A 19,073-nucleotide genomic window follows, 5' to 3' on the forward strand; every position below is an offset into this window, starting at 1 on the left:
GCTAAAAATACAGAGTTAATCTGCAATGTTGCATTGCCAGCCCCAAACCCTTTCTTCCCTGAGGGGTGCTTTCTTCTGTACGGCTCTTTCTGCAAGACAGAATCCCAAGACAAAACCCCTTCAACTTTTATCTAATAAAAAGCAGCAGGAGTAACACAGCCTCTCTAGCACATGTGGCTGGGATAACATTCATTTCCTTTATACCAGCTGCAGCTCTGATCATTCCTGTTTCCTTCTCCATACTTTTTAGAGCTGGACTTTCCCCTCCACCCCCATTCCTTTTTCATCATAATAAAAAAAAAGCCACCAACAACACAACCTTCAATGTTCAGGCTCCTGTGAAGTGAAACATTCAGAGTTTATCTCACAGAGAGTGATACTTCCTATTGAATGCACTCCCTGTGTTGCTACAACAATATAGAAACTATTGCAGTTTTTTTTAGAGTATATATCACACATCTATCAAACCCTCAGGCTCCAGTTCACTGGTAATTCGCCACAGTGATCTGGTGCAACATGCTAATAATATGGACAAAGCAGCTAGAATTGGGAGCTCTTTGGGCTTAGTCAAAACATTGCTTGGTTCTCATTTTGTCCAGTGAAAGCAACACGAGAGAACAGATATCTTTTGCCATTTTTTTAAAATTGTTATTCACAGATTATTTTTTATGAGAAAAAACAAGAAATACTTCACGCCTAGTGAAAAAAAAGTAGCAAAGGTTAAACAGAAGGATTATAAGTTTGCAAAGAGAAAAGAGGAAAAATTAACATTAAGAGACAAAGAAGAACTCTAAGGAGTGTATTAGTAAGAATTGTGTCAAACATTTATAAATCCAGTAACGTAACCAGAAAAGATTATGAAGTCCATGATAGCAAAACCAAACCGGCTACTTCAAAATGCCTGGGCAGACGATCTTTATGAGAACCTTAGAACCACTTTGGACACATGAAGCTGCAACAGGGAAGATGACAGAAGTATGACAGTCCTCAAAGTAAGGCTGTCTCCTTCCCTGGAGACACTCAAACCCGCCTGGACACCTTCCTGTGTAACCTCATCTGGGTGTTCCTGCTCCATGGGGGGATTGCACTTTCCAGGGCCCTTCCAAGCCCTGACATTCTGTGATTCTGTGAAATACTTTACTGGTTTGGGGCTGCTGAAATATGAATATACACATTAATGCACGTGATACCACACTTGGAAGAAAGGTTTACACTAAGGCGGCTGACGAGGTTATTGACTGAACACTGACCCCCACAGATCACCTTCCTCTGCAACTTTCATCTCCATGAACACACTCTTTAGTTATTCTGCTGATTCCTCTCAGCAGGACAAATCCATTAAATATTTAATTAAGCTGTGTTCAATATATTAGGTAAGTGAACTATTCTATCTAGTGCTGGCTTAACATTACATGCTGTATCATAATGTTCTGCACAACACACTGCTGCAACGATATGCACATTATTGGAGGTTTTGTTCTAATTGCTTATGAACAGTAACAGTACAAAGAAAACGAATACCCAAATCAGGAATTCTGATCCAAGCATACTCCTTTCAGCTATTATTTTTTAATAAATTCAAGAGGAGATGGACAGACTCAAGACTGCTGGTGCACTAATAGGTGGGCATTGAAGTGCCGAGGTTTTTCACTTGTTTGGGTTTTTAAGCAGAGCAGAAATTCATTGATAGAGAAAATCCCCATGTATGGCTTGCATAGCCCCAGGCATGCCAGACCATAGCAGAAATCTTAACCTGAATGAAACAGAGGTAAAACAGAGAGGGAGCAACTTGGAGACTCTGAGAAATAACATTTAACCTAACTACGGCACAAACCAGAACTGCCAGCAACATCTTGCCAAGCTCAATGAAAGCCCAGCAATCAGGGATGACACACACCGTCACGTTTGGAACACACATGGAGAGGAATGCAAAGAGAATCAAATTGCTGTACATTTTGTCACAGCTGACGTAGGACAATTGCCAAGCGCAAGTGTTTCTGAACATAAACTGATAGGCTGCAGTGGAAACAATTGCTTCCAACAAAGAGATATTAGAGATAAAAAAACTCCAAAACCACACAAACTCCCCATACACGAAAAAAACCCACCAAAAATAAACAACAGAAAAACCGAAAACCACCACAACAATGTTTTCACTCTGTTTGTAACATTAGATAAACTATGTGCACAAAGCAAGATCACCGCACAGGGAATTCTTGCAAATGTAGCACCATGTGAAACGAAAGAGGATCTAATCCAGAAATCTGAGTTCCTAGGCTGACACAGCAAACATTCAAAGGTTAAATAAAAGATTTCAGCTTCCTAATATCTGAAGATAGGGACAACCGGGTTCAGTCCTACAAAGTCTGAAGAACTGGGGATAAGATGCCACTACATAAGACCCCAGAACTGACTAACAGAAAGTTGTGATTAAAAAAGGAACCTACCTCAATTTTGTTTTTTTTTTTCAATCAGGAACTCATCGCTATGGAAACAGACAACTGTGAGATGGTTCAGAATTTGTCCCCAGACTCACCGGCTTCGATAGGTAAATTCCCATTATTTGCAAGGAGTACTGGATTGGTACCCGGCTCAGTTACTTACTGATCAGCCTTGCTCATGACCTCTGATTAGAAGCAGGCTGACATTTGCACAGAGAAAATGTCAGATAAAAAGCAGAAGAGGGAAATAGCTCATAAAAAGTAGTTAAGAAAAAAATAAATAAATCACAGCATCTCCTTTTTTCTCTTGTCAACTGGAATCCCCTTGCAGTTCCAGTAATCCAAGTGGTAAGTACTTCCTTACAGTGCCAAAAATGCAAAGATGTTAAGTGAATTTTGCAAGTCAGCCATGTATCAGAAAATCCCAGCTGATCTAACTTTGAGAAATGTCTCTTATAACAAGAGCAAATGTATTCCTTTTCTCCCCTGTAATGCATTTTTTTTGGTGGAATTTTTAACTGGGGGGCGTCTTATAAACACTAAAACCAAAACATTCTGGAAAAAGGCAGAACACAGAGCTTTGTTGCAGGCAGACATGGGAAGATTTGCCAGCTACCCAATTACTGCTTTGGCAATCAAGCCAGTTCTGGAGCTAGAGCATCCACAACCTTCCACACATCCAGAAAGTCCCTGAGCCGGTGGGGGGGGTGTCAGGGGGCAGGGGGAAGCAGTTTGGCTTAAACTGCAAGGAAAACCTCCCAAAGGTTTTCTTGCAAGAGGATCAGATGTTGATGTTTCCCTCAAAAGCAGTTATTTCTAAATAAATAAATGAGGCTGAACAGAAACAGCTATTTTCCATACATCCTTCTGAACCACGGGCAAGACTGAAGGCCAAGGTCAGCAGGTTTCATCATTATTACAGACATGGAAAGAAAAAAGAAAAACCACAACCAGATACTGTTAAAGGTACTCCCAGTTTAAAGCTACCTCCTCTTCTTCAAAGGGTGACAGAAATGTGCTGGCCCCACAGGGAAATCGGGAATCTTCTCATCTTTGTGCTATAATCTCTTGTTTCTAGTTTTCCAGGGCCATAAATCACTGCTTGGCACTGTGACACAGCCAGAAATACCAGTACGAGGCCGGGCTGCATGTGTCCTGGCTTGGTCTTAAACAAGGAAAATCTGAGGGGAGATGGAAGCCATCAGATGTACGTGTTCATGTGGGACAAATACAAAAATATTTACGTATTAATCTGCATAAAGAAGCTTGTTGTCTTATTTGTATGCACGGCCACTGCAGCTGCTCACTTCACTAGGAATCTGAGGACAGCATTTGGTCTGAAATCATATTCGCTAAGTTTACATCTCAATAATCCAATTAAAATATACAAGAACTCATTAAACCTAGTGGATAACAATAGTAACAATAGTATGCAGTAATTTATAGCACTTCCTATCTTCAGTGCACTCTACAGGCATTAACTAATTAATGGATAACACAAATTTAAAAATCAATGCATGAGCATAGCATATGATTAGAATTAACATTTCAATTACTCTCCTTCTCTGACCACTACATTTACAAAATGCTTCTTAATTCTTTGTACGTACATGTAATAATTAAGAAGGATACTGTATAACTTATTACAAAGTAATTATAGAGTTTCTGAACCACCCTATACACTCCATGAGAAATCACATCTGCTGTCATATTCTCCTTGAAATTCTGCCTTTTTAGTTGATTTCCACAGACCCCTAATAATATAATAGCCTTTTTTTTTTTAGGCTGAGCCTTCCTGTTGCGCCACAGCAGTTTCCATGTAACGCAAGGATCTCTGAGCAAGGGCCAAACGTGGAAGTCTTCCATTAGGAGGAGCTGAGGCTTTTCAGAAACGGCAAAACACAAAGACACATTTTGGCAGCTCATCTTCCCCTGCTGCCAGTTGAAATCTTGCAGTTTAAAATGACTTCCTTTCAACATCTGTTGTTTTTGTGGCTAACAGATTGACCTTTTTGAGAAGGGAAAAAGTTCCTTCTCTTTTTTTTGCAGGCCACTGGTCTGCAGGGACGTCAGACTGAGTCCCTGGATAACTCACCACTCCTAGATTTTTCCCAATAGTTTTCAAGGCTTTTCAGGTACTAAAACCAAACCAAAAATCCCCAAAGCCAGAGTGCCCATAGACACTAGTTGTCATACCCAGCCTACAATAAACTGAGCCCCTCAGGTGACAGGGTAAATGCATTTGCCTTTCCTCCACAACATGAATTTGCAGCACAGGGTCTCTCTGCTGACGCCTTCCTACCACCGCCCACTCCATCTGCAGAGTTTCGGTTCGTCCTCCTGCTGTTTCGCACACCTTTTTAATGAAAATTACTTCCTATTGCAGCATTTTCTGTGCTAGATGTGTAGGCTGGGACTCTTCACCCTGCTGTTCTCCATCTTTCTTTATGGACCGAGGCAAATTGCCCAGCTAGAGTTTGTGGTAAGAATTTCTTTTTTTCATGTGTCCCCATATAATTGTCGGCTGCTACATTTGAACTTGTAAGTGTAGAGGGACAAAAGCATTTATCCAGCCTGGCACAGTTACCTCTTTCCAATGACTTTTCTGCTCAAGTTTTAACTCTTTAGCTGGTTGTAGAAGCCTCTGAGCAGGTGGTATCCATTCTATTTTGTCTTTTTTGGTGCTAGTTACGTGTTTCCAATTAACAAAATCAATGGCACACTTCTCATGTTTTCCCTATTACACAAATAAGGACAGGTCTAATGCCTCCGCTGGACAGGTCAAGGTGTCAAAGAAAGCAGAGCATGATACGGAAAACCAATACAAACCCCTCAAACCCTCCTGAATAAAGTTCTTACTAATAATTCAATTATCTGATTTTTTTTCATATAAATTAATAAAATACCCACAAACTTCTAGCAGGAAAGGCCAGCACTCATTTTAGTCTTGTTTATCATATCATTTGCTTCTGACTAATAGGGCTGCAAATACTCCTTCTTGTGCTAATTATTTTTTTTGTTATTCTTTAAAATGGAATATTTCTTTAATTTAGAGAGAAGCTAGCTGGTGAGATCTACACAGCAGTATTTCAAGCTCATTGCATTTTACTTTCAGCATTGAAAAAGAAACTAATGATAAAGCCAAGTTTCAATCAAAATGCAGTTGATCACTTCAGAAAAGCTTTTCTGTACACACTGTGGAAGAGAGAATCGTGTTTATTCAGCGCTAATAAAGTTTTCTGGGCTCTGAATGGAAATTCTCATTGGTACGTCCCACTAGCAGGACAGTCCTAAACCCTCACTGTTACCTGTGGGGAAGATTTTATAACAGCAATAGTGAGGCAAAGGGGATGAAATAGGAAAAACATCCAAGGCCACTGTGCCACACTGAGACAGAACTCTGAATGTTGAAACATTTAGTTGCTACAATGCGGGAATCAGATTGAATGACAGCATTTTCCAGGTAAAAATAAGATGGGAGGGTTCATGGTACCCTGCTGTGGAGCCCACCCCAGCAATCCACCTCAATCCATCAACTACTGCTGCTCCTACCACTCTGTGACCTCTGTGGAACACAGGGAGGGAAAAACATCCCATTTCTAAAGCACAGGAAAACATTTTTAGAAGAGCAAGTAAGTTTGTCCCATCTCGGTAGGCTTGGGAGAGTTGGCAGAGAATAAATGAGCACTGGAGAGGAATAATGCTCTGAGCTGAAGGGGTGATATTAAGACAAGATTCAGGCACTGGCCCAGGGCATGAGGAAATCTCCATGGCTGTTAGTACTGTACAGCATCTGGGTAAATAAAGGCTTTCCTGAGCCATTCCCTTCCCACTGCCTTTCAGAAGTACAGTTCCTGCAGTAAAAACCTGAAGGCTGCAGGAAATGCAAAGTATTTCTCTTTTATAAAAACATTCTAAAGCGAAGAGGTATCACAGGGAGAAATATTTCATAAGAAATTACAGCCTCGTAGCTATCCCACTTTGCTTTTCCGTTTATTATTTCTACCTACCTGCTCTCTCACCCACGCATCCCCAGCATTATTAGCACTTGTGAAAGAGCATAAAGTTTTCATAATAAAGAATGCTTTTGTCCATTAGCTAGAGAATAATATAGTTTGTTCAATATGTTCCCTTGGAGAAAAAAAAAACGGTCTGCTGTAACTAGATGTTCTTTCACGGGACAATACATTGCACGGGACTACCTGGTTCTGCTTGGAGACATGGATTTTCATCATGGGGATGCTGCTCACCAGCAGATGATGTCAGGTGTGCTGTTCATTATGTATCATTGTCCTATATAATTTGTTACGTGTAGAACAAGGAGATAGATTTTTGATCCTAAAAGCTGATTCTGTTCATCTCCTTACTGATAAGACGGATAAGATAAGACAGATAAGGCCATCCCACCCACTGAACCGGGTAGGCGGGCTACCAATTTATTGGGAAACAACAGAGCTCCAGCTTGGGAGAGTCCTCAGGGAGCACTGAGCATAGAGGTGACAGTCCCCTCAACATCGCTCCCCGAAAAGGGAAGAAATAATTGCATAGCAGCCTCATCTGTCCATGAGAGGAACTGCATGAGGAGCAGAGAAACGCCGAGGAGTGGAGGGACACCAGGCAGCTCAGTGCATTTGGAGGATTTGTTACCCACCAACAAACCCCACAAAACTCAGTTATTCACTGACATTTTCACAATGACTCTGAGTTAGTACTGAAATTACAGAACTTAGAAATAAAATGGCAAAATAAGCTATGATTGTATTGACGAGCCGAGAGCTACATTTCTCTCTGGCTTTTATCTACTTAAGTCAAATACAGCCTAAATAAATTTTCTTTGTGCCTGGTTTTGATTAGAAACTGTGACCCAGACTTATGTTCCTCAGACTTTGCCACCTGCCTCGCATGGAGCCGGTCACCCGTGTGCTCCACGGGGACACAGACACCGAGAGAAGCCGCTCTGCTCCGAGAGCCGTGTCCCCGGCACACAGACCTTGGGGACAGCGGGGACAGCGGCTCAGGGGCTGCCTGGCCCAGGCCCACAAGTTAGATGGGGCAAACCCAGAGCTTTCCTCCGGCTCAGGAAAAGCACCGTCCCGACGGAGAAAGGGACAAATGTGTGTGACACGTAACACGGCATCGGTGGGATCACCCAGATTGCAAAATACCTGAAGCGGGTCCAGCCGGTGCCTTCGAGTGAATAAATCTCCTCAGGATGGGCACTGCTGGACCTCCCGCCTCATCCCAGGCAAAGTCTGGTCCTAAACCGAGCACTGAAGGGATGGCGGCGGGTTGGGGCCGGCCAGCAGGTGGAGCCCGCACACAGCCGTTACACAGAAGTTACACAGCCCTCACACGGCCGTCGCACGGACGTTACACAGCCCTTACACGGCCGTTACATGGACGTTACGCGGCCGCGGAGCCCTAGGGGCCGGGCTGGCGCCCAGTGCCCAGACACCGCCTGGCACTGGGAATTAACAGCAGGCAACACTTTGCGAGCTGAAATATGTACATATACCTACAAACATATACACGTATATACATAAACACACAGCCACAGCCTCCCAGACCTTCCTCTTCCTCTTCGATCTCCACAGAACAAGGAGGCTTCTTCACGCTCTCAACCGCCCTTTGGTTCTCCTCACGGGCAAAATGGCGGGAAGCGCCTCGGTCCTGCCGCCGTTTCCCCTCACAGGGGCTGGTGCTGCGCGGTGACACAGACAAGGAACCCGCACTGCAGAGAGCGATTCCCTGAGGACACGGGCTCAGGAAGGATAAATTAATTGTATCAAGCGACAATGAGCCACGGTTGAGGCAGAGGAAGGACAGGAATCCCCATACCTGACTGCTGCTCCGACCGTTAGGGCCACCCCTGTACAAACTTCCACCCAGTCTCCCTCTCTCACACACAAATCATTAAAGGCTGTTCAAATACAAAAATTAGAAAAAAAAAAAATCAAACTGAGTAATTCACTTTTCCTGCCCAACAAAGTGCCCTGCGAAGTTACTGGGCAGTAACTCACGGTTATGGCTCTCAAGCCGTGCTGAAGAAAACCTAGCGACATTTTCTGAAAGGGCCACAGTCCATCCAGCTACAGCTCATGAGCCTGACAGACACCAATATTATAAAATGAGCACCAAGAAAGCCAGAATTCCTGTGTGCTATAGCCACCTAAGCCTCTCCGAAAGCATTTGCGCCTAGAAATGCATTTAGGAAACATCAGTCTCCCCTGACACACGGCCTTCCTTGCAGGAAGGTAGGAAGAAAATATGCCCCTGCGAGTACAGTATTTTACCGAGTACAGTATTTTACCAAGTACAGTAGCTAGATTTGTGCAGAATGGGACAATTCACTCTATTGAGTGACAGTGCCTCGTGCTATCGGCACAGGGATCTCTGCCAAGGACGGCTGGCAAAGGTACCTGACAGGCTCGTTCCTGCTGAATAAGTTCATTAGGCTTACAAGGAACAACAAGCTCAAATAAAACTGCACACATCAATGTGCCCTGCCTTAATTAAAATGTACGATCATCTAACAGCTGACACCCAAAACACTACCGACACAGAGGATGTGCGCATGTTCCTCGCTTGGCAGTGCTTTATTTTCTATCAAAACTTTTCAGGCAGGGGTTTTTGTTGGTTTGTTTCGGTGTGTGGTTTTTGTTGTTATTTTTTTGGGGGGGGGCAGTGTCTATTAATTGGGCATGAGAAGCACTGCCACGTGGAACCAGGTCTCGTGAGTTTCTGGATGTGTATCAGAAAGCACTTGAAAAGTCAAGGTTGTCGAGATAATAATTGGGAAAGATGTGTATCTTTTAGCAATTTGGTGGTATTTTTGTGATCAAGATTTTGTGAAATACTGTACAAGTATTGACTATTTTTTTCCTCCATTTCCTATCTTTGTAGCTGATTGCTACACTCATACAAAACCAAAAGATTCTGGGGTGGTTTTCCCAAAGGTCTCTCCTTGTAGCTCTCACTTCAGGCTCCATCCCGTGGAGCAGCCTCCAAGGGAGGAAGGATGTAAATCCAGAGCGTGGACGGTGTGTAGGATGCATCCTTTGGGACAATCACTCCGTGTTCAGCGTCACACTCACCTGTGGCACTAAGGACACCTCAGGGAGCAGGAACTGAACAGTTAGTCCAATGTTTGCTGTGCCTAAGAATTAGAGAACACCGCTTTAAATTGCAATACTATATTTACACTTCAGAATGAAATATAAGCATCTGACTATGTAGATTTCTATCCAGAAGGGTTAAAAAAAAAGAGTCAGTCCTGTGCACTTTTAATATTGCCAGACCTCAAGTAATGCATGTTTGCCGTGGGTGTTTCAACACTACTCTGTCCACTAAGTGTTTGTGAATATATGATAGATACTTTCTTCTGACAGCTAACTAATTGATCCAAGCAGAGCATCAGCTTTCCAAAGGTGAGCAAAAATGATTTATGCAAAAAAGTGGTTTTGTCACAGCAAACATGGCTTTTGAAGGAAATAAAAACGTTACTTGGAAGGGGATAGAAAAAGCACTTCAGCAAACAGAATTGTCTTGGCTCCCGTTGCTTCTGAGAACAAAAATGTATTTGTATTTTTTCCTTTGTCTATTACTTGTGCTTCTGAGAGTTTAGATTTAAGGTTATTTTTTCTATGCCTGCTTTTATCAACATGATATCTTCCCAATGATCTCCACTCTGGCTGTAGAAACTGTGGTACACAATGTCTTACCATTTGCAACCCATTACAGCATGTTGTTCCAATGCTTTGCAACAGGGTACAATATAAAGCTGTTTATAAGGCACTTACTTGTGTATATAGTTTAGTGTAACTAGGAGATATTGCAAAGAAAGGCTCCCAGAGCCGTCATTTTTTTATTTCCTCATGAAACTATTTTGGAACTTTAATATTCAAGTGTAAATTTAAGCCAAATTAAAGTGCTAAAATGTTTACTGAGAGTGATATTTTAGGAACAAGTAACTTCAAAAGTATTAAGAAAACAAAACCTGGGGTCTGAATGCATACCTCTGCACAGAGCAGGGAAATTCAATCGGGATGGTTTAGCTAGAAAACACTGTGCTCAGTCAAAGTGAGAAAGCGATGAATAAGCCTCTTATGAAGGTGCTTCATATTGACAAATCCCACCGAATACGAGAGGCTGAGAGACACGTTCAAGTCCCTTTGAAAATGAGGTGAAAAATCTAAATCCAATGTACATAGACCCTTCCTTAAAAGAGGCGAGTCTTCGGTAGGTAAAAATAGTTGAACTTTCCTAATTTCAGTACAGGACTTGAAAGCGTTTTGCAAACAATCTGGCCTTAGCAATGCTCCTGGGAAGCGAGGGTGTGATTATGCCCATTTTACAGAGAATGTGCATCAAGCAGATTTTTGCTATCACATTTTAAGACCTCAACCATGAGGCAGAAACAATTTTGCAGCACAGCTTATCCTTAACGCAGCTTTGGGTCGGCTACGCTGACCGCTGCTGCTGGAATGCTGAACTCTTCATCTCATTCGGTACAATAACTTTTCAATACCAAAACTGAGGGCAGAGAGCCTAAAGCCAGCACAGAGTACCAAGGCCAGAGAGCAAGTTCTTCTGTTTTCTCCCGAATTTGTCGCAGGCAACACTGACCTGGGCCAGGAGAACATTTGCCCCAGCCAGAGCAGCCCTTTGGGGCAGCGGCAGAGCCTGACCCTTCCCGGACAGGACGGCGATTCCCTCCGAGGTGCTTTTCAGTGATTTTGTTGCTTTCCACATCTCTCGCTGTTTTGCGTTACTGAGGAAAGGCAGCATGAAGTGGAAAAAGCACATATTTTCAGAGAGCAGAAAGTTCGTTTCTGAGAGTCTATGGGAGTCTATACAGTTTGCCATGCAAGATGGCCCAACTATTTTATTTCCGAAGAAAAGATTCCCCTGAGCGAGCTCTAATTCACAGTTCCAAACTGACTGGCAACCAGGAGTAGATGAGCGCTCCAGATCACGCTCCACCACAATACAGTTACAACTATTTAAAACCCAATTAATTCTCTTTCTAACTTTCCCATCAAGCTGTAAGGTTCCAGTTGGCACGGCAATTCACTTTGATTTCGAATTCCTGCTTGGAAGATTAACTGAAAATGGATTTGGCTTGAACAGCTGCACCGAACATATTTTGTTTTATTTTGTTGCCATCTCAAATAACAATACTTAGCACTCTCTGTCTTCAAAGCGTTATACAAACACTGAGTCACATCCCCTCACAACAATCTCGTGACATCACCTCCTGTAAATAAAATCACTCTCCCGGCAAAGAGGTGGAGAAGGAGCAAAAGAGCCGCAATTTGTGCAGGGTCACAGGAAAAGCCCTTGGCAGAGGCAGATGGAGAAGCTCACAGGCCCCTCTGCTCCTCCCTTTATTAATCTCCACTGTTGCAGACACATGTGGGTTGTTTTGGGGTAGGTTTTTCACTTTCTTTAGCTCTGTTCACCCAAGGTAACATCCATGGCCGCTCACCCATGCACATATCAGCTTGCCCGCACGGCTGGCTCCACGGCAGGGAGTTCCCTCTGCCCTCGGTGACTAAAAGGCTTTTTGGGAGCGGTTGTTTGCCCTCAAGTCACTGAGGTCCATGTAGCTGGCTACGTCTGTCCAGGGAAGATCATCAGGTTTACACCAAGGCCTCTGCCCTACTCAATGAATGAGAATCATGCAAGGCCCAGCACCTAATCAGAATATTTTTTACACGAGGCTGATACATCGGGCACGTGACTGACTCAGTTAGGAGCCTCGGGGCACGCTGAATTCCATGGAGAACGGTACATCCTCTCAGGGTAATTCAGAGATGTTAATATAGGCTCCGCTGACTACAGAGAGAGCCTGTGCTCCTGAATTAGACATCTAAATCGGTGTCTGAGTGAAGCAGAAGTCGTGTGAACACATATCTATAAATACATATTCTCTACAGTGCCAGCTCCCATAAAGTGAAATAATGTCAAACATGTAGAGCATGTAGTCGTCAGGGTTTCTTTTCCTGAAGAAAACTGAAATAGAAAACACACTATTTGTGTTTCTCACACATCTTATTTTGTTTCCCTCCTTATTTGGCTTCTTCCTAACTATCCGAAGAGATCTTTCAAGACCAAAAGAACCAGATTATTGCCCATAAAACTATAATATTACCCAGGGAGCTCCTTCCCAAGGCATTCCAAGGCACAAGCGAGGGAACTGCTTCTCGTAAGGGATGACAGGTACGCAGCAACACAATTTAGCAGTTTTTGTTGAGTTTATGCCTCTTTGTGCAGTCTAGCACCCTCATTTCCAGGCCAGAAGGCACTGGGGAAGAAATGGCATCACAAACAGGCTGAATTGTGTGGCAATTAAGACACTGGCCGAAGGTAATTCCTAGGCCCATTAATACTGTGGTGTGGCCCTCTAAAATACACTGAATTCTTCCTGCCCTGACTGCAGGCTAACACCGTTTGCAACACAGACCCAGCCAAGCCTGCAGCAGCATTCTTGGGCATTTTAAGTCACCCACAGAGCCATTTTTGGCTTTTCTATTACTGTGGTGGTAGGAACACATAAAGACACCAAGAACATATAAGCAGCCCACATGAACAGAAAGGGGATGTAGCAAAAATTATTTCTGAGAACCTCCTTCGGTATCAACTCCCAATTGCTGCCTTTTGCTCTGTCACCTTCATTCCTTCTGAGACTGGACTACCCATTTCACATCCAGGGACTGAAAGAAATCCATCATCTGGGCTATCCTGTATCAAGTGTGCAAAATAATTAATATTTCCATTTTTATCATCGATCTCCACACTTTCTAGTTGCAGAATGGTAAAATATTGCACGATAAACTGTGTGATGGAAGAAGCAGGAACAAAACCTTGGACTGCTCCTCTTGGACACAGTCAATTGAAGAGGTGCAGAAGGATGAGTTTAAAATTGATATTTCTCACTGTGCAATAATGCTACTGATGTTAACAGAGCACCAGCACTGAAAGCTGAAAGATTCCCACCGATGTTTTGACGTACGACATTTAACATCTTCCATTAACCACTATTGAAGTTTCAGGTACTATTTCATGCCAGAACAGTGTTTTATCCAACCTTTACTTCACAGGAGCATCGCTGTTTCTCAGTTATAATAAAGTAATGAGCTGCGGAACAAAAAGGAAGAAAATGGTCAAGGTAACTATCTAGATACGAAAAGACTACATGTATTTATTACTTCAAAGTGAAAACAGTGCAGACAGGAAGGGAAAGAGGTTCAGTAAAAGCAGTTTCAACAGCGGAATTTAAAATTATTCACATATTCCATGGAAAGAATCCACAGCACTTTCATCTGCTAATAGTAGTACTGTGTTAGGAAACGGCACTTAGAAATTCTGGATTAAACAGCTATCTGGTAAAAATCAAGTGGAAGCCGTTGGTCCTAGTCATTCATAGTCAGGGCGAAAGCCCTGCGGGGATTGCTGCAGTGATGCGCAGGAACGGGAACGGGTTAGGAGGACTAGAAAGCATTACTGATACAAACCAGAAACGTGGTTCTCATTCTGCGTCTTCTCCAAGGGAAGCTTGGATTGCCCAGCACCTGATCCCATAGGAAAGAACAGCTTCATCACACGGTTTCATACGCAGAGGGTATTTACAGCAAACAGCGGATACCAGTAAACGCTCAAAAGTAAAGAGTCTTTCTTAGATCCACACTTAACCTTTGCAAGTTCAGCAGTTTCACCTTCACGCTTCTGCAGAGTCTCCCAAAGCCATGTACGGATAATAATGAGTGAGCGGACGCATTTGATACCTTGGCAGCCCACAGCACAAAGGTCAAGATCCTCACCCGAGGCCAAAAGGGGAGCAGTGAGAATGAGCAACAAAACCACGTGCACAGCCAGGTCTTCAGTTTATCCACAATTTTACAGTTAAGACAGCTGCCTTCCTTCAGCGCAAAGAAGTGATACTGATGGGGAGCAAAAAAGCAATATAAGCACAACTACATGTGGGTGCCGATTTCAGGAGGAACATTTCAGGAGGCAACGTTAGGTGCCAGCTCACACACAAGCTTTTAACAGGTTTAAAAAAAAATCACCTAGATAACACTTGATTTTGCATCAACCGACCTGTCCCAGAGAGCAAACGAAGCAGCACGGGAAGAACGGGAGAGAAAACGCAGCCCAAGCAGCGCAGGGCAGAGAGGAGGTGGGGTGGGCGCTAAGAGCCCAGATGTGCTGCCCTCAGGAACAGCTGCTATTCCAAACACTCCTGAAAAGCACTTGCACAAAAATCCCATTGCTAAAAAAATAAACTAGTAAAACGACCTCCATAAATACACAAACAAGGAGTAAAAACACGTGTGTATGTAATATATGTATATATATATGTATAAATGGAAATATAGACTGAGAATGAAATGTCCTCAGTTAAATCTGAGACACCACACAAAGAAATTTCGGTGTTCTTGCCAACCCTACAGACAGAAGAAGCCCAGCAATTGTGGCCAGCAAAGATTTACAGCAGATTTCTGTAGAAAGCAAGAGGCAAAAACCCAGAAGCCACCCAAGCCCATTTCACTAGACAGGCCAACTTAATTAATTTGTTCAATTTGCTTCTCTTCTATGCATGGGTGTAAATGCGGGTTCAGAGGCAGAAGACTAGAGCTGATGGGAATGAAGCTCATTAAGAAGCAATAAAGAAGGAAGGGATGCCAGAAAATGAATGCTAGTTCATCGGGAGAATTTTAAAAAATGCCATTTGTCTTCATGACACGGAGGGAGAGGAGCCGAGCGAGCCCAAGCGGCTGCTTAGTCTGCAGGGCCCTTGGCTTCTGCTGCCCTTTGACCTCAGCCTTTCAATCAAGCCAACACTAAGCCATGCACAGTGCCACCTCTTACTATCTAGTAACTCAGTTCTTAAAGATTACAAGCCAAATAAAATAAAAAAAGAGACACCTAATACAGGATGGCAACAGAATGCAGATCACCAATGCCAGTGCTAAAAATCCTTCCTCCTCAGCATCATTTACACATTTCTTGTGATCTACCCAACAGAAAAGCCCTGCTTTCTTCCTAACTCAATGGCAAAGCTTTCACCGCAGGGGCAGATGTTATAAACTTCAGTAAATAATCAAGCCGTGCTGCCCCGCACACGGGTTAGAGAGGGAGAAGGAGGAGCTGCGGATCCTGGGTACACCCCACGCTGAGCGTCGTGCGTGTGACGTACAGGAATATTCCTCTCTGAAGATGCAGCCCACACTTCCAAACCAGCTTGCACTTAAACACTTGAACCGGGACCATTCCTCCAGACAAAATATGTCCTTTCTTTTGCACCGAAATTCATTTTGCATGGGTGGGGAGCTGAGGAAGCCTGGCTCACCCCGCACAGGTCAAACAGTGCTACAAACACGAGCTGCTTTCCGAGGTGGTTGCTCATCCTGTCCTCCTTGAGCGCCCCAAGCCTTCCTGAAGGCGTTTACTCGTTCAGCCTCTTGGAGAAGAGCAGCTGTGGCCACGTCTGCAGCAGGAGACAGCTGTGCACTTCACCTGGCCAGGGACTGCTGACAGCGCCCCTCGCCCCCTCTTGGCCACGGAGCCAACAACCTTCTCCTGGAATCTCCACCAGCCGAGACAGCCTGAGCCCATAAATAAGTCAGACTCAATTATTTTATATCAAAACAATATCTTAGCTTTTAATGAGTGCAACTGCCAATATGGGGAGTCGAGCGTTATGAATCACTATTTTCTCCTTCCTAGCACTTTCTAATTTCCTGCTAAGGAGACAAGCTGAATGGGGTCATTAATCTGAATTAGAAATACCGTGACCTGCTCTGCACTTTATCTGTTAACGTCTTCTGCCACAGCAATATAGGATGGGACTTTGTATTGCAGACAACAGTGGGATGTGAAAAATGCAGGTCCTTGTTTTGAATAACCTCAGGAAGAACTATATTTTTACCAGCAAACTCTTAAATTTAAATGCAGAGCAAGGTTCTCTGTCTTGAAGCATCATTGGAAACATGTTGACCAGACAGCAGATAACATGTTCTTTAAACAAGCTAGGATAGGGACTTTTCTCCTTTACCTTCCAATTCAATATATTAAATATATTCATAGATGAATGGCATCACAAAACAACTATAAATAGAAATATAGTGTATTAATATACAAAAAGAGCATAAATAATAGCAATGTCTGAAAAACGAACGAAAACCACGGTACCTGACTTTATATTCCATTTATAAAGCAACTTTCCCCACTTGGGAGCCCAAAGGCCCTGACAAAAGACAGGTCATGCTGGGTCTATGCTTTTCAAGCAGAATTGCACTTGGATCTCTACGGAGGGTTCTTCAAAGACACAAACATGATATAGCGCAAGGGGTCCCATACCTGAAAACGCTTACACACTCAGCCTTGCTTGCCTTTTTTATTATTACTTTTTTTTAGACTAAACCGGAAAGCACAAGCTCTAGTCGTGGAGTACGTTGCCATTGTGCAAGGCACAGGACAAACTCAGCCCAACAAAAATAAGACGCCAGAGCTGAGACCTGAGCGTTGCCCGGACTCCTTGCCAGCCGCTCTACAAAGGAATGCGCCTCCCTCAGAATAACTTTCCGCAAACGGATAATCCCTGCTAAGTCAGTGGGAGTTTTCCATCGGATTGAAACTGCTCATGGAAAGAAGAATTTCCAGCATCCAGCCCAAGGCCTGAGCAGCTCGTACGCCAGGTTGCCCGAGCTCCAGAGCTCCTCGAGCGGGACTGGGCCCAATTCAGAGAGCAGCATTCACAAGCGCTCATTTTCTCCTCCCTACAGCAGTTTTACTGTGTCAAAATCCCTGCAGCACTCAGTTCTACTTTGTTCTAAGTCATCGTTCCTCTGAGCCAGAGCTTTACCCCCAGGGTGTGACAGTTCCGGTCCATTTTGGTGTCCTGTTAGACAGTTATGTTTCATAGTGCGAACATTCTTCGCCTTTGCAAACCTTGTTGCTAAATGCACATTAAGGCAGACTACAAATTAGAGCCGAGTAAGTGAATTCAGGTGGAAGAGACAGTTTTTTGGTTGTTCAAATTTTTCTGCTTGTCTGTGTCCCTGTTCTTCTCCAGAAGGTGACGAACAACCTGGATTTCAGCAGCTTCTCATTCTGCTGACAAGACAGAGCAGGGGGTGAAAAGTTAATGCTGTGCCCCCAAAGTTTAGAGATAACAAGAAATAGATTTAAAAACCGCACACTAAAGTCACTTCTATTTTTGTACAACAGATTTTTGTATAAATGAGCTGTGCTGTGGCGTCCTCCCCCCTCAGCCCTGCACAACACGTGGCAAGACGACAAGAAATACAATGTGAGTTCTTGAAACAAGAATGGCATGGACAGCTGAGCTGATTTCTTCCCTTATTTGATGTAAACAAGTTTTACATGAATAGCAGCGTTTTCTCTTCAATGCTTACAGATTGCAAACAATATAATGTACAGGCTCCAGAACCATTTTTTTCCCCTACTTCTATCACCGTGTGACACAACAACCAGGATGGAGCTGGGGAAAATGAAAAATGCCTGTAGAGCTTCCCAGCACTTGCTTTGTTCTTCAGTTTACCCTCCCCACATCGCCCTCGCTTGTTGCTGGGACAGAGAAATTCCCATATATGATATAACTACTTCCTCGGACTCAAAAAGACATTTTGTGCTGGAAAAACATTAGAGAGGGCAAAGAGATGGAAGCTCCTGTCTTGATTGTTTTTAACAAACATGTCCACTGCATACAAGCTAAAACAAGCAAGGTAGCTTTTAAAAGCCTGGGTGTACTTAGAAGTGACTTAACTGTTGAATCAGTTCTGAATTCCTTTCACTCAAAAAAGAACTGCAAACCGCAGTGCTGACGACCTGTGCTTGGACAACTAATCGTGTCAGGAAACGACTTGCCCTGCGCTGGGCCAGCACTGGTTTGCTTTATTTTTTCCTATTTCAGCCTTCGACTATTAAAAAAACATTTCAAACGGTTAAGAGTGCAGGAATTGCTGGTCTTGCCATTTCAGCATCCAGATTTGCCAGCGGCTTTCAGCCCACTGGCCAGGTTAGCGTTGCCACCGGGGTCCACACCAACCTGCGCTCGCGCCGGTGCCCCCTTGGCCAAGCACAGCAAACGGGCTTTCTGCAACTTGGAAGATGATCCAAACAGTCAGCTCATCAACCGTCCCTATAGCGCTACCAACCCTGGAGGAATTGCATTGTTTCTCAAGGAAAACCTCACGATTTCCCACTGACACGTTTCCATTGCCGAGCAGCATTTGTGTCCTCACGGTGGGTCGCAGCGCGTTAACAATAATAAACTCTGTCCCCAGACCTTGTCCAGCTGGAGTTGTGACACCAACAGGTACATCCTAAACTCTCTATTATATTTCCAAATCCTAGTAAAGCTGCAATACATTCTAACACTTTTTTTTCCCTGTCCTTATGCTGCCATCCAGTTTTTCCAAAGGAAACACAGCAGCTCTTTTCATGAGCTTTTTGAGGATTTTGGAGGCTGACACTCAGCCATGCAGTAATTCCTAGAAAAAGGAAAGCAGAACAACTGAACATTTGAACTCCCACAAATAATCTCCACAATGATTTTCCACATGACCCAGAAGATTTATTTTTAGAAGCAGAAAAGTAGCTTTA

The 19,073-nt window shown here is 43.5% G+C and overlaps 1 protein-coding gene across 1 annotated transcript in view; it reads right to left on the bottom strand.

The window, feature by feature from the left end:
* Window positions 1–19,073, bottom strand: part of CCDC85A (coiled-coil domain containing 85A) — a 284,415-nt gene that overhangs the window by 138,085 nt on the left and 127,257 nt on the right. The gene's annotated exons all lie outside the window — the stretch shown is intronic.

The sequence above is a fragment of the Columba livia genome, chromosome 3 (genome assembly GCF_036013475.1).
Source record: "Columba livia isolate bColLiv1 breed racing homer chromosome 3, bColLiv1.pat.W.v2, whole genome shotgun sequence".
Lineage (NCBI taxonomy): Eukaryota > Metazoa > Chordata > Aves > Columbiformes > Columbidae > Columba > Columba livia.